The following is a 13,255-nucleotide window of genomic DNA, read 5'->3' as shown; positions in this document are numbered from 1 at the left end:
GCAGAAGGCAAGAAGTCGTGGGGCGGAGGGTGAGTTAACTAGACAGACCTGTATATGTGTATATATGTTTGTGCATATTTATTACTCTATTTGTACCTATCTATTCTATTTATTTTATTTTGTTAGTATGTTTGGTTTTGTTCTCTGTCTCCCCCTTTTAGACTGTGAGCCCACTGTTGGGTAGGGACTGTCTCAATATGTTGCCAACTTGTACTTCCCAAGTGCTTAGTACAGTGCTCTGCACATAGTAAGCGCTCAATAAATATGATTGATGATGATGATGATGTTGGGTAGGGACTGTCTCAATATGTTGCCAACTTGTACTTCCCAAGCGCTTAGTACAGTGCTCTGCACATAGTAAGCGCTCAATAAATATGATTGATGATGATGAAAGGGATGGGTATCTTACAACTATCTTCTGGGACAGAAGAAAAATCTAGGAAATCTAGACAAATCTAGAAAAAGAAGATCTTAACCACAGATGGCCAGTAGAAGGCAAGAAGTCGTGGGGCGGAGGGTGAGTTAACTAGATAGACCTGTATATGTGTTTGTACATATTTATTACTCTATTTATTTGTACATATCTATTCTATTTATTTTATTTTGTTAGTATGTTTGGTTTTGTTCTCTATCTCCCCCTTTTAGACTGTGAACCCACTGTTGGGTAGGGACTGTCTCTCTATGTTGCCAACTTGTACTTCCCAAGCGCTTAGTACAGTGCTCTGCACATAGTAAGCGCTCAATAAATACGATTGATGATGAAAGGGATGGGTATCTTACAACTATCTTCTGGGACAGAAGAAAAATCTAGGAAATCTAGACAAATCTAGAAAAAGAAGATCTTAACCACAAATGGCCAGTAGAAGGCAAGAAGTCGTGGGGCGGAGGGTGAGTTAACTAGGTAGACATGTATATATGTTTGTACGTATTTATTACTCTATTTATTTGTACATATCTATTCTATTTATTTTATTTTGTTAGTATGGTTTTGTTCTCTGTCTCCCCCTTTTAGACTGTGAGCCCACTGTTGGGTAGGGACTGTCTCTATATGTTGCCAACTTGTACTTCCCAAGCGCTTAGTGCAGTGCTCTGCACACAGTAAGCGCTCAATAAATACGATTGATTGATAGGACACACCTGAAGTCACACTCCCTAAATTCCAGGCCCGCAGCCATGGGCTTCGGGAGAGAAGTGAAAATGAAATAGGCGGGCTAGTGACTTGTTGGCTACCAACGAGCTGCTGGAGATGGGGTGCTGGCTGGACGCCCCGTTTTGGGTGCACCATCCTCAGCTGGATGAATGGAGCTGCTATTGCTGCTGCAGAAAAAAATCATTTTCACCTTCCGGAAAGTTTTCTTCTATTCCGAGCACCTACCGGCCCGTTCCAGTTTTACTTCCATCCCTGCGGGCAACCATTTCCTAGTTTCCCAGCTCACCCCAAGATTCATCATCATCAATCATATTTATTGAGCGCTTACTGTGTGCAGAGCACTGTACTAAGCGCTTGGGAAGTACAATTTGGCAACATATAGAGACAGTCCCTACCCAACAGTGGGCTCACAGTCTAGAAGGGGGAGACAGAGAACAAAACCAAACATCCTAAGAAAATAAAATGAATAGATATGTACAAGTAAAATAAATAGATAAATAAATAGATTCTAGACTGTGAGCCCGTTGTTGGGTAGGGACCGTCTCTGTATGTTGCCGACTTGGATTTCCAAGCGCTTAGTCCAGTGCTCTGCACACGGTAAGCGCTCAATAAATACAATTGAATGAATGAATCCATTGGTTTTCTGAAAGGCGAACATCTCCTGGGTCTTGGGATAGAATAGTGCTGAGAACACTCATTCATTCATTCATTCACTCAATCGTATTTATTGAGCACTTACTGTGTGCAGAGCACTGGACTAAGCGCTTGGGAAGTACAAGTTGGTAACATATAGAGACGGTCCCTACCCAACAGTGGGCTCACAGTCTAGAAGGGGGAGACAGAGAACAAAGCAAAACATATTAACAAAATAAAATAGAATAAATATGTACAAATAAATAGAGTAATAAATACATACAAACATTTATTTTACTTGTACATATCTATTCTATTTTATTTTGTTGGTATGTTTGGTTTTGTTCTCTGTCTCCCGCTTTTAGACTGTGAGCCCACTGTTGGGTAGGGACTGTCTCTATATGTTGCCAATTTGTACTTCCCAAGCGCTTAGTACACTGCTCTGCACACAGTAAGCGCTCAATAAATATGATTGATTGATTGATATATACATATATACAGGTGCTGTGGGGAGGGGAAGGAGGTAAGGCGGGGATTTCAGGGACAGCTATTAGCTCAGTGCCGAGGACGCTGACCGCTTTCCTTAATTCCGGACAGGACATATCCTTTGGGTTGTGTAAATTTCCTTCCAATCCGTATTACTTTCCAAAAATCACAGCAGTTAATCAGTATATCCTCAGGAGGTGATAACTGGTGGCAGCCCAGGTTCAGTGAGAAGTAGCATGGCTCGTGGCATTAGAACCCGACTCCACCTCTTACCTGCTGCGTGACCTTGGACAAGTCACTTCACTTCTCTGTGCCTCAGTTACCTCATCTGTAAAATGGGGATGAAGACTGTGAGCCCAACGTGGGGCAGGGACTGTGTCCAACCCAATTACTTTGTGTCTACCCCAGTGCTTAGTAGAGTGCCTGGCACATAGTAAGCGCTTAACAAATGCCACAGCTATTATTATTATTACATGCAGAAGCAGTGTGGAATAGCTAAAAGAACATAAGCCCAGACCTATGGGTCAGTAATAACCCATCAGAGGACCTGGGTTCTTACTCTATTTATTTTATTTGTACATATTCATTTATTTTACTTGTACATATTTATTCTACTTATTTTATTTTGTTAATATGTTTTGTTTTGTTCTCTGTCTCCCCCTTCTAGACTGTGAGCCCACTGTTGGGTAGGGACTCTATATGTTGCCAACTTGTACTTCCCAAGCGTTTAGTGCAGTGCTCCGCACACAGTAAGCGCTCAATAAATACGATTGAATGAATGAATGAACCCCATCCCCATCACTTGCCCTCGGACAAATCATTAACTTATCTGGGCTTGTTTTCTCATCTTTAAAATGGGGATTCAATGGCTGTTCTCCCTCCCACTTGAACCGTGAGCCCCGTGTGAGTCTGTGGCCAACCTTGAATAGCTTGTATGAACCCCAGCACTTAGTTCAGTGCCTGGGATGTAGTAAGTTCTTAAATACTGTTCAAAACAAAACTGATAAACTTGTAATAATAATAATAATGGCATTATTAATAATTATAATAATAATGATGGCATAACAACAATATTATTATTATAAGCTATGTGCAAAGCACTGTTCTAAGTGCGGAGGAGGTTACAACGTCATCAGGTTGTCCCACATGGGGCTCACCATCTTAATCCCCATTTTTCAGACGCTTGATACTGTATTTGGCACGTGGTAAGTGCTTAATAAATACCTAATCATTATAACAGGGCTTAGGAGGCCTCTAAATACTTGAGTGGCGGTTAAGGGGATATTACTTGGAAAGACTAAGTTGACCCGGGCTGCTAATACTCCCTCTTCAACCTCTCATATGCCCAACTTCCCCACGAAAGCAGATGATGCCCTCACTTCACTGGGCTGCCAAGAAAAACCGGCCGTCCCATATTATTTTCCCCATCCTTCACCATAGGCTGTCGGCTCGTGGTTGGCTGGGAACCCGTCTACCCACTCTGTTGTGGTATGCACTCCCAGGTTCATTCATTCATTCATTCAATCGTATTTATTGAGCGCTTACTGTGTGCAGAGCACTGTACTAAGTGCTTGGGAAGTTGGCAACATATAGAGATGGTCCCTACCCAACAGTGGGCTCACAGTCTAGAAGGGGGAGACAGAGAACAAAACAAAACATATTAACAAAATAAAATAAATAGAATAAATATGTCCAAGTAAAATAAATAAATAGTAATAAATATGTACAAACATATAAATACAGGGGCCGTGGGGAGGGGAAGGAGGTAAGGTGGAGGGAGGGGGAGGAGGGGACTCAGTGTGGGAAGGCCTCCTGGAGGAGGTGAGCTCTCAGTAGGGCTTTGAAGGGAGGAAGAGAGCTAGCTTGGCGGATGGGCAGAAGGAGGGCATTCTCTAGAGAAGCAGCGTGGCTCAGTGGAAAGAGCCCGGGCTTTGGAGTCAGAGGTCATGGGTTCAAATCCCGGCTCCACCAATTGCAGCTGTGTGACTTTGGGCAAGTCACTTAACTTCTCTGGGCCTCAGTTCCCTCATCTGTAAAATGGGGATGAAGACTGTGAGCCCCCCGTGGGACAACCTGATCACCTTGTAACCTCCTCAGTGCTTAGAACAGTGCTTTACACATAGTAAGCGCTTAATAAATGCCATTATTATTATTATTATTATTCTTCCGGGCCAGGGGGAGGACGTGGGCCAGGGGTTGACGGCGGGACAGGCGAGAACGATGCCCGGTGAGGAGGTGAGCGGTGGCAGAGGAGCGGAGGGTGCGGGCTGGGCTGGAGAAGGACAGAAGGGAGGTGAGGCAGGAGAGGGCGCTTACTATGTGCCAAGCACTGTTCTAAGCGCTGGGGAGGTTACAAGGTGATCAGGTTGTCCCACGGGCGGCTCAGTCTCAATCCCCATTTTCCAGATGAGGTCACTGAGGCCCGGAGAAGTTAAGTGACTTGCCCAAAGTCACACAGCTAACAGGTGCTTAGTACAGGGCTCTGCACACAGTAAACACTCAACAAGTACCACTGATGGCTTGAGTGATTCAATCTGCCCTTCTAGTCTTGTTTCCCAGACCTACTATTTTCTCTTCATGTCAGTTTCTCCTTCCATTCCCAGCCCCTACCTTAGTCATCCCTACCTGAGGGCAGGGCTCAGGAATTTCATGCACTTGGGAGAGGACAATAGAATTAGCCTGGTATTCCGCATGTAGTAGGCGCTCAATTGATGCTGTCAATTAACCGGTAGACTTTGCTTTCTCTGGCCTTCCCCTTCAACTACCTTGGAGCCCTAAATTTCCCAGCTGATTTTCTCTGCAAGGGAGGCAGCGTGGCATAGGCCTGAAGTCGGAAGGTCATGGGTTCTAATTATCATCATCATCAATCGTATTTATTGAGCGCTTACTGTGTGCAGAGCACTGTACTAAGCGCTTGGGAAGTACAAGTTGGCAACATATAGAGACAGTCCCTACCCAACAGTGGGCTCACAGTCTAAAAGGGGGAGACAGAGAACAAAACCAAACATACTAACAAAATAAAATAAATAGAATAGATATGTACAAGTAAAATAAATAAATAGAGTAACAAATATGTACAAACATATATACATATATACAGGTGATGTGGGGAAGGGAAGGAGGTAAGATGGGGGGGATGGAGAGGGGGACGATTCCGGCTCTGCCGATCATCTGCTGTGCGATCATCTTGGGCCTCAGTTACCTCATCTGTAAAATGGGGATCGAGCCCCACGTGCGACAGGGACCGTGTCCAACCCGATTTGCTTGTATCCACCCCAGTGTCTGGCACGTAATACGCGCTTAACAAATATCATCATTGTTCCCAGATGAACCTCCTCACTGTCCCCTTTGTTTTGCCAGTCTCTTCTACTTCTAAGCCTTCTCTCTGTCCGCACTCAATGCCCTCAATTGTCTTATTAAAGTGAGCGGAAACATGGTGGCAGTCAGAAAAAGAGAGGTGGAACCACTGGGGAGTGGGACGGGAAGGGGAGGAGAGGGAGAAGGGGAAAAGAGAGAAAGGGAGGTGGAGGAGAATTGGCGAAAGAGATAAATGGGAAGAAGAGGTAAATAAAGGGGCAAAGGGCAAAACGTCCCTGTATCTTCCTTCCCGGCTTCCAGCTCCTGTTACTTCCAGCTGGCAGCAGCACATCATCATCATCAATCGTATTTATTGAGCGCTTACTGTGTGCAGAGCACTGTACTGTCGTCATCATCATCAATCGTATTTATTGAGCACTTACTGTGAGCCCACTGTTGGGTAGGGACTGTCTCTATATGTTGCCAATTTGTACTTCCCAAGCGTTTAGTACAGTGCTCTGCACATAGTAAGCGCTCAATAAGTACGATTGATGATGATGCAGAGCACTGCACTAAGCGCTTGGGAAGTACAAGTTGGCAACATATAGAGACAGTCCCTACCCAACAGTGGGCTCACAGCTCCGGGTGGAACAGGAGGCATGCCTGAACACACAATTTAATAAGGAAAATGTTCTATCCGCATAGTCATAGTCTAGCACGTATAATAACAATAATAATGGTATTTGTTAAGCTCTTACTATGTGCCAGGCACTGTCCTAAGCACTGGGGAGAATGCAAGCAAATCGAATTGGACACAGTCCCTGTTCATTCATTCATTCGCTCAATCGTATTTATGGAGCGCTTACTGTGTGCAGAGCACTGTACTAAGCGCTTGGGAAGTGCAAGTTGTCCCTGTCCTACGTGGGGCCCATTTTACAGATGAGGTATCTCCCTCCCCATTTGTCCCCTTTTAGACTGTGAGCCCACTGTTGGGTAGGGACTGTCTCTATATTTTGCCAATTTGTACTTCCCAAGCGCTTAGTGCAGTGCTCCGCACATAGTAAGCGCTCAATAAATACGATCGATGATGATGATGATGTGTCACTTCCATCCCCATTACTGGATGAGGTGACTGGGGCCCAGAGAAGTGAAGCGCCTTGCCCAAGGTCACACAGCAGACAAGCGGTGGGATTAGAACCCACGACCTTCAGACCCCCCCAGGCCTGTAGCCACTACACCCTGCTGCTTCTCGGCACTTCCCAGCTAGGGCCGACTTCAGGTAGTAAGGGGGGTGAGTGGTCGCTGAAGGGTGGCAAGAGGGAGGGACTCTCAAAATGGTGACCGCCCCTCTCTGCCAGAAGCACAGCAAGCATGTTCATTTAGTTCACCACTCCCCTCAACTCCACCACAAAGAATTATCCCCTAAAGGTTTGGCGTTGATTTTTTTTTTTTTAATTATTATTATTTTTGCTAGTTTGCGCGGCAGGGCGTCATGGAGCAGTGGGAAGCAACGTGATTCGGAAGCGTCCCGGAGCCACCAGCGATGCTTGCAGCGGTGATCTGGGGACGAGCGGAAGGAAATGGGATTCAGCGAATTCAAGTTGGTGCTCTCTGCCTTGGGGATGGAGGGTGAGTGGGAGCAGGGGTCTTGGGGGCGCACGGGTTAGGTGCTTGGAGGCGTCAAACGTGGGGTCTTCATGCCCCTGGACCACAGAGGCAGCTGAGGAGATGGGGGGGTAATAATTATAATAATAATAATAATAATAATAATGGCATTTATTAAGCGCTTACTATGTGCAAAGCACTGTTCTAAGCGCTGGGGAGGTTACAAGGTGATCAGATTGTCCCACGGGGGGTTCACAGCAGCCGCAGCCAGAGAGGCCTTCAGCGTCTGGAAACTCGGGGTCCCTGGGCCAAGCGGGAGCTGCTCCGGCTGTCAGAGCGAGTGGGCGCCTGGAGATGATAATAATAATAATGGCATTTATTAAGCGCTTACTATGTGCAAAGCACTGTTCTAAGCGCTGGGGAGGTTACAAGGTGATCAGGTTGTCCCACGGGGGGCTCACAGCAGCAGCAGCCAGAGAGGCCTTCAGCGTCTGGAAACTCGGGGTCCCTGGGCCAAGCGGGAGCTGCTCCGGCCGTCAGAGCGAGTGGGCGCCTGGAGATAATAATAATAATAATGATGGCATTTCTTAAGCGCTTACTATGTGCAAAGCACTGTTCTAAGCGCTGGGGAGGTTACAAGGTGATCAGGTTGTCCCACGGGGGGCTCGCAGCAGCTGCAGCCAGAGAGGCCTTCAGCGTCCGGAAACTCGGGGTCCCTGGGCCAAGCGGGAGCTGCTCCGGCCGTCAGAGCGAGTGGGCGCCTGGAGATAATAATAATAATGATAATGGCATTTATAAGCGCTTACTGTGTGCAAAGCACTGTTCTAAGCACTGGGGAGCTTATCAATCAGTCAATCAATCGTATTTATTGAGCGCTTACTGTGTGCAGAGCACTGTACTAAGCACTTGGGAAGTACAAGTTGGCAACATATAGAGACGGTCCCTACCCAACAGTGGGCTCACAGTCTAAAAGGGGGAGACAAAACCAAACATACTAACAAAATAAAATAAATAGAATAGATATGTACAAGTAAAATTAATAAATAAATAAATAAGGTGAGGTTACAAGGTGATCAGGTTGTCCCACGTGGGGCTCACAGTCTTCATCCCCATTTTACAGATGAGGTAACTGAGGCACAGAGGAGTTAAGTGACTTGCCCAAAGTCACACAGCTGACAATGGGTGGAGTCGGGATTTGAACCCATGACCTCTGACTCCAAAGCCCGGGCTCTTTCCACTGAGCCACGCTGCTTCTCGTGCTTCTCTAAGGGGTGGCAGAGAAGCGGGTTGGGGGAGCTGGGAGAGGCCGGGACGGGTGGCCGGCGGGGAGAGGGGTCGCACGAGCTGGGCCGGAGAATGGGCTGACGTCCTCCCCTTCCCTCCGGGAGGCTGTAGAGGAAGTGATTCAGGGCAGCAGCAGCCAGAGAGGCCTTCAGCATCCGGAAACTAGGGGTCTCTGGGCCAAGCGGGAGCTGCTCCGGCCGTCAGAGCGAGTGGGCGCCTGGAGATAATAATAATAATAATAATGATGATGGCATTTATTAAGCGCTTACTATGTGCAAAGCCCTGTTCTAAGCGCTGGGGAGGTTACAACGGGATCAGGTTGTCCCACGGGGGGCTCACAGTCTTCATCCCCATTTGACAGATGAGGGAACTGAGGCCCAGAGAAGTGAAGTGACTTGCCCAAAGTCACCCAGCTGACGATTGGTGGAGCCGGGATTAGAACCCATGACCTCTGACTCCAAAGCCCTTGCTCTTTCCACCGAGCCACGTTGCTTGCCAAAAAGATGGAGATGAGGTTCGGTGCTCCTCCGCCATCCCCCCGCCACGATCCCTTGGGCCTCCGTGGCCCAATAATGGTAATGGCATTTGTTAAGCGCCTACTATGTGGGAAGCACTGTTCTAAGCTCTGGTGGGGGGATACAAGGTGATCAGGTTGTCCCACGTGGGGCTCACAGTTTTAATCCCCAGAGAAGTTAAGTGACTTGCCCAAAGTCACACAGCTGACAAGCGGCGGAGTCGGAATTAGAGCCCGTGACCTCTGGCTCCCAAGCCCGGGCCCTTTCCACTGAGCCATCATCATCATCATCATCATCAGTCGTATTTATTGAGCACTTACTATGTGCAGGGCACTGTACTAAGCGCTTGGGAAGTACAAATTGGCAACATATAGAGACAGTCCCTTACCCAACAGTGGGCTCACAGTCTAAAAGGGGGAGACAGAGAACAAAACCAAACATACTAACAAAATAAAATAAATAGAATAGATATGTACAAGTAAAATAAATAGAGTAATAAATATGTACAAACATATCCATATATACAGGTGCTGTGGGGAAGGGAAGGAGGTAAGATGGGGGGATGGAAAGGGGGGCAAGGGGGAGGAGGGGAAGAGCCACGCTGCTTCTCTGCTGCTTCTAGAGGGAGAGACCTTGAAATAAGTTACAGAAAGGGGAAATGACAAGATAAGGATATGTGTGAGCAGTGTGGGCCTGAGGGTCGGGTGAATATCAAGTGCTGAAAGGGTACAGATCCAAGTTCTTGGGCGATGCAGAATGAAAAGCGATTAAGTCAGGAGAGGCCTCTTGGAGGAGATGTGATTTTCGGAGGGTCTTGAAGGTGGGGAGAGTCTGGAGGCTTTGAGCGGGAAGGAAGTTCCAGGTCAGAGGGAGGATGGGAGCAATGGGTCGGCGGAGAAACGGATGAGATCGAGGCACAGCGTAATGTGGTCACGCACAATGGGGGGGAAGGGGGGGCAATTTTTCCCTGCAGCTGAAGCCTGCCCTATTTCCAGCACAAAAAGTCCCCGAAACAGCCCCCAGGCATCAGCCGACTTACACTTCGGCCATCATTAGTGCACACTAGCTGATTTTTTTTTTTTATCAACCCTTTTTGAGGCTTGCCCTGGGCCCACATTGTCAATCTGATTCGCCTTCAAAAATAAACTCCCGAGAAGGTAGAAACATGCTTCTTTATCATCATCGATCGTATTTATTGAGCGCTTACTATGTGCAGAGCACTGTACTAAGCGCTTGGGAAGTACAAATTGGCAACATCTAGAGACAGTCCCTACCCAACAGTGGGCTCACAGTGTAAAAGGGGGAGACAGAGAACGAAACCAAACATACTAACAAAATAAAATGAATAGATATGTACAAGTAAAATAAATAAATAAATAAGGTAATAAATATGTACAAACATATATACATATATACAGGTGCTGTGGGGAAGGGAAGGAGGTAAGATGGGGGGATGGAGGGGGACGAGGGGGAGAGGAAGGAAGGGGCTCAGTCTGGGAAGGCCTCCTGGAGGAGGTGAGCTCTCAGCAGGGCCTTGAAGGGAGGAAGAGAGCTAGCTTGGCGGATGGGCAGAGGGAGGGCATTCCAGGCCCGGGGGATGAGGTGGGCCGGGGGTCGATGGCGGGACAGGCGAGAACGAGGTACGGTGAGGAGGTGAGCGGTGGCAGAGGAGTGGAGGGTGCGGGCTGGGCTGGAGAAGGACGGAAGGGAGGTGAGGTAGGAGGGGGTGAGGTGATGGACAGCCTTGAAGCTTGTTATCCTAACACCGCCGCTCTCTACACAAAGGAACTGATTGATGACAAAAGCCACCGTCGACTTTAGGGGAGCCCAAGGTTGGATCGGCCTCGCGGGATTGATCCAGTTGGCTTTCGGGAATCCCTCAGAGTGCCGGGAGCTTCTGAATCTGTGATCCTGGCCGCCCAGTTCTATACTCCGGGTTGCCTGGGAGCCAGAAGGCAACCGGAATTCCCACAGCTTCGGAGTCGGCTTCCTCGATTAGGTCGCTCCTTGAAGCCTGCTGTTAGCAATGTCATCGCCCTAGGAGGGAGTGTGTGTTCATTTTCTACGTATCTAAGGGGATAACGAGCATCTCCCCGGGATCCTGGCTGTGGTACAAAATGATTCCGAGAGTCTGAACAAACCTAATTAAAACTGCAAGTCATGCAAACTCTCTGCGTCTAATCCTACCACTCCAAACCAAGAGCTAAGATGGTTTCCTTTTTAAACCAGTGGAGAGAAAGCACTTCTGGGTGCTTATTATTGGGGGAAAATTTTCAGATTCATTCAATCGTATTTATTGAGCGCTTACTGCGTGCAGAGCACGGGACTAAGGTCTTTGAGCCCATTGCGCCCTTGAGCCGCTTTCGAATAATCTAAGCATTTTACGTTTCATATAATGTGGAACTGTTTCCAATGACAGAAATTCATGCCTAACTTTTTCCAATGAGCTTTCTTGATCTGTTGGGTTTACATCACAACCATTCTTGTAAAGCTAGCACGGAGAAAGGTAGCATAGAGAAACAGGGAAAAGTTGATTTCAGCTCAAAGTCCTGAAAAGAGACTGAAAGGCAGAGTATATGTGTCTCTTATCAGGATTTTGACCCCTCGTAGGTTATCTCCCAATCGCATGTCTAAGATAAAGAAATATCCCATGTTTTCTCTGCACTCTCGGATTTCCTCCAGCCTCTGAGACATCTCAAGTTGGGTATCATTCATTCATTCAATCGTATTTATTGAGCACTTACTATGTGCAGAGCACTGTACCAAGCGCTTGGGAAGTACAAATTGGCAACAGATAATAATAATAATAATAATAATGGCATTTATTAAGCGCTTACTATGTGCAAAGCATTGTTCTAAGAGCTGGGGAGGTTACAAGGTGATCAGGTTGTCTCACAGGGGGCTTACAGTCTTAATCCCCATTTTACAAATGAGGTAACTGAGGCCCAGAGAAGTGAAGTGACTTGCCCAAAGTCACGCAGCTGACAATTGGCGGAGCCGGGATTTGATCCCATGACCTCTGACTCCAAAGCCCGGGCTCTTTCCACTGAGCCACGCTGCTTCTACGGTCCCTAGCCAACAATGGGCTCACCGCCAACCCCTCAAATTTCTCCTGTTCCTACCCAAATTCGGTCCTCCCCCTTACTTTCCCATCACTGTAGACAGCCCCGCCATTATACCTGTCTCACCGAGACTGTAACCTCGGCATCATCTTGGACTCACCTCCCTCCTCCGACCTGCATATTCGAACCGTCACCGAATCCTGCCGGTTTTCCCTTCAGGACATCTTTCGAATCTGGCCTGTCCTCTCCATCCAGACTACCACCACGCTGATTCAAGCACCCGGTCCTATCTCACCTTGATCGCTGCCCCAGTCTCCTCGCAGGCCTCCCTGCCTCCCGTCTCTCCCCGGTCCAGTCCGACATCCCATTCTGCTGCCTGGATCATTTCTGTCAAATATCATTCAGCCCACGGTGGCTCCTATAAACAAAAACTACGTATGGAGGGAGGGGGAAAGCACTGGGGCTCAGCAGCACAAATCTGGAGTGTTTTCCTCTCCCTTTCCTCTGATTTTGAAAGTGTTTGTATACGAAATGACCGTCCTGACTCCTCGTCTGCAGTTAGGTTTAAATACATTTTGCCAATCTTAGAATCGCCAGTTCTTCATATTTTATCCTTTTCTATTCCCTTCCCTGCAACTTTCACGGCTCCAGCTCTTTTTTTGTGCTTGGTGATCTAGAGCACTCTACACCCCAGTGGGAGAGCACATTTCTGAAGTTGATTCCTGCAAGGAGTGACAAGATGTCATCGTTCTCGTGAACCTTCATTTCCCGTGCAATGCAATTATGGTACTCGTAAAGGGCCTAGTAGGTGGCTAAACACTGTGCTGAGCGCTGGGGTCGTGATACATCAGACTGGATACGACTGTTGATGAGCCCAGTGGGGCTCACACTCCGACGAATGAAGTGCATGTGTTTGACTACCTTGAGTGTCTCTCCCTCACTCCATTGCCATCTCCTTGAGGGCGGGAGTTACATTCATTCATTCATTCAATCGTATTTATTGAGCACTTACTGTGTGCAGAGCACTGTACTAAGCGCTTGGGAAGTCCAATTTGGCAACATATAGAGACGCATAACTCTATTGTACGCTCCCCAACCTTTAATACGTGGAAAGCACTCAATAAACACTATGGAGTGTCAATCCAATTTTATGGATGAGGAAACTGAGGCCCAGAAAGACTAGGTACCTCGGACCAAGTCACACAGGAGATGGGAGGATTCAA

The sequence above is a fragment of the Tachyglossus aculeatus genome, chromosome 1, assembly GCF_015852505.1.
Source record: "Tachyglossus aculeatus isolate mTacAcu1 chromosome 1, mTacAcu1.pri, whole genome shotgun sequence".
Taxonomy (NCBI): Eukaryota; Metazoa; Chordata; class Mammalia; order Monotremata; family Tachyglossidae; genus Tachyglossus; species Tachyglossus aculeatus.
The sequence above is the reverse complement of the archived record's forward strand: the minus strand, read 5'-3'. Positions refer to the sequence as shown.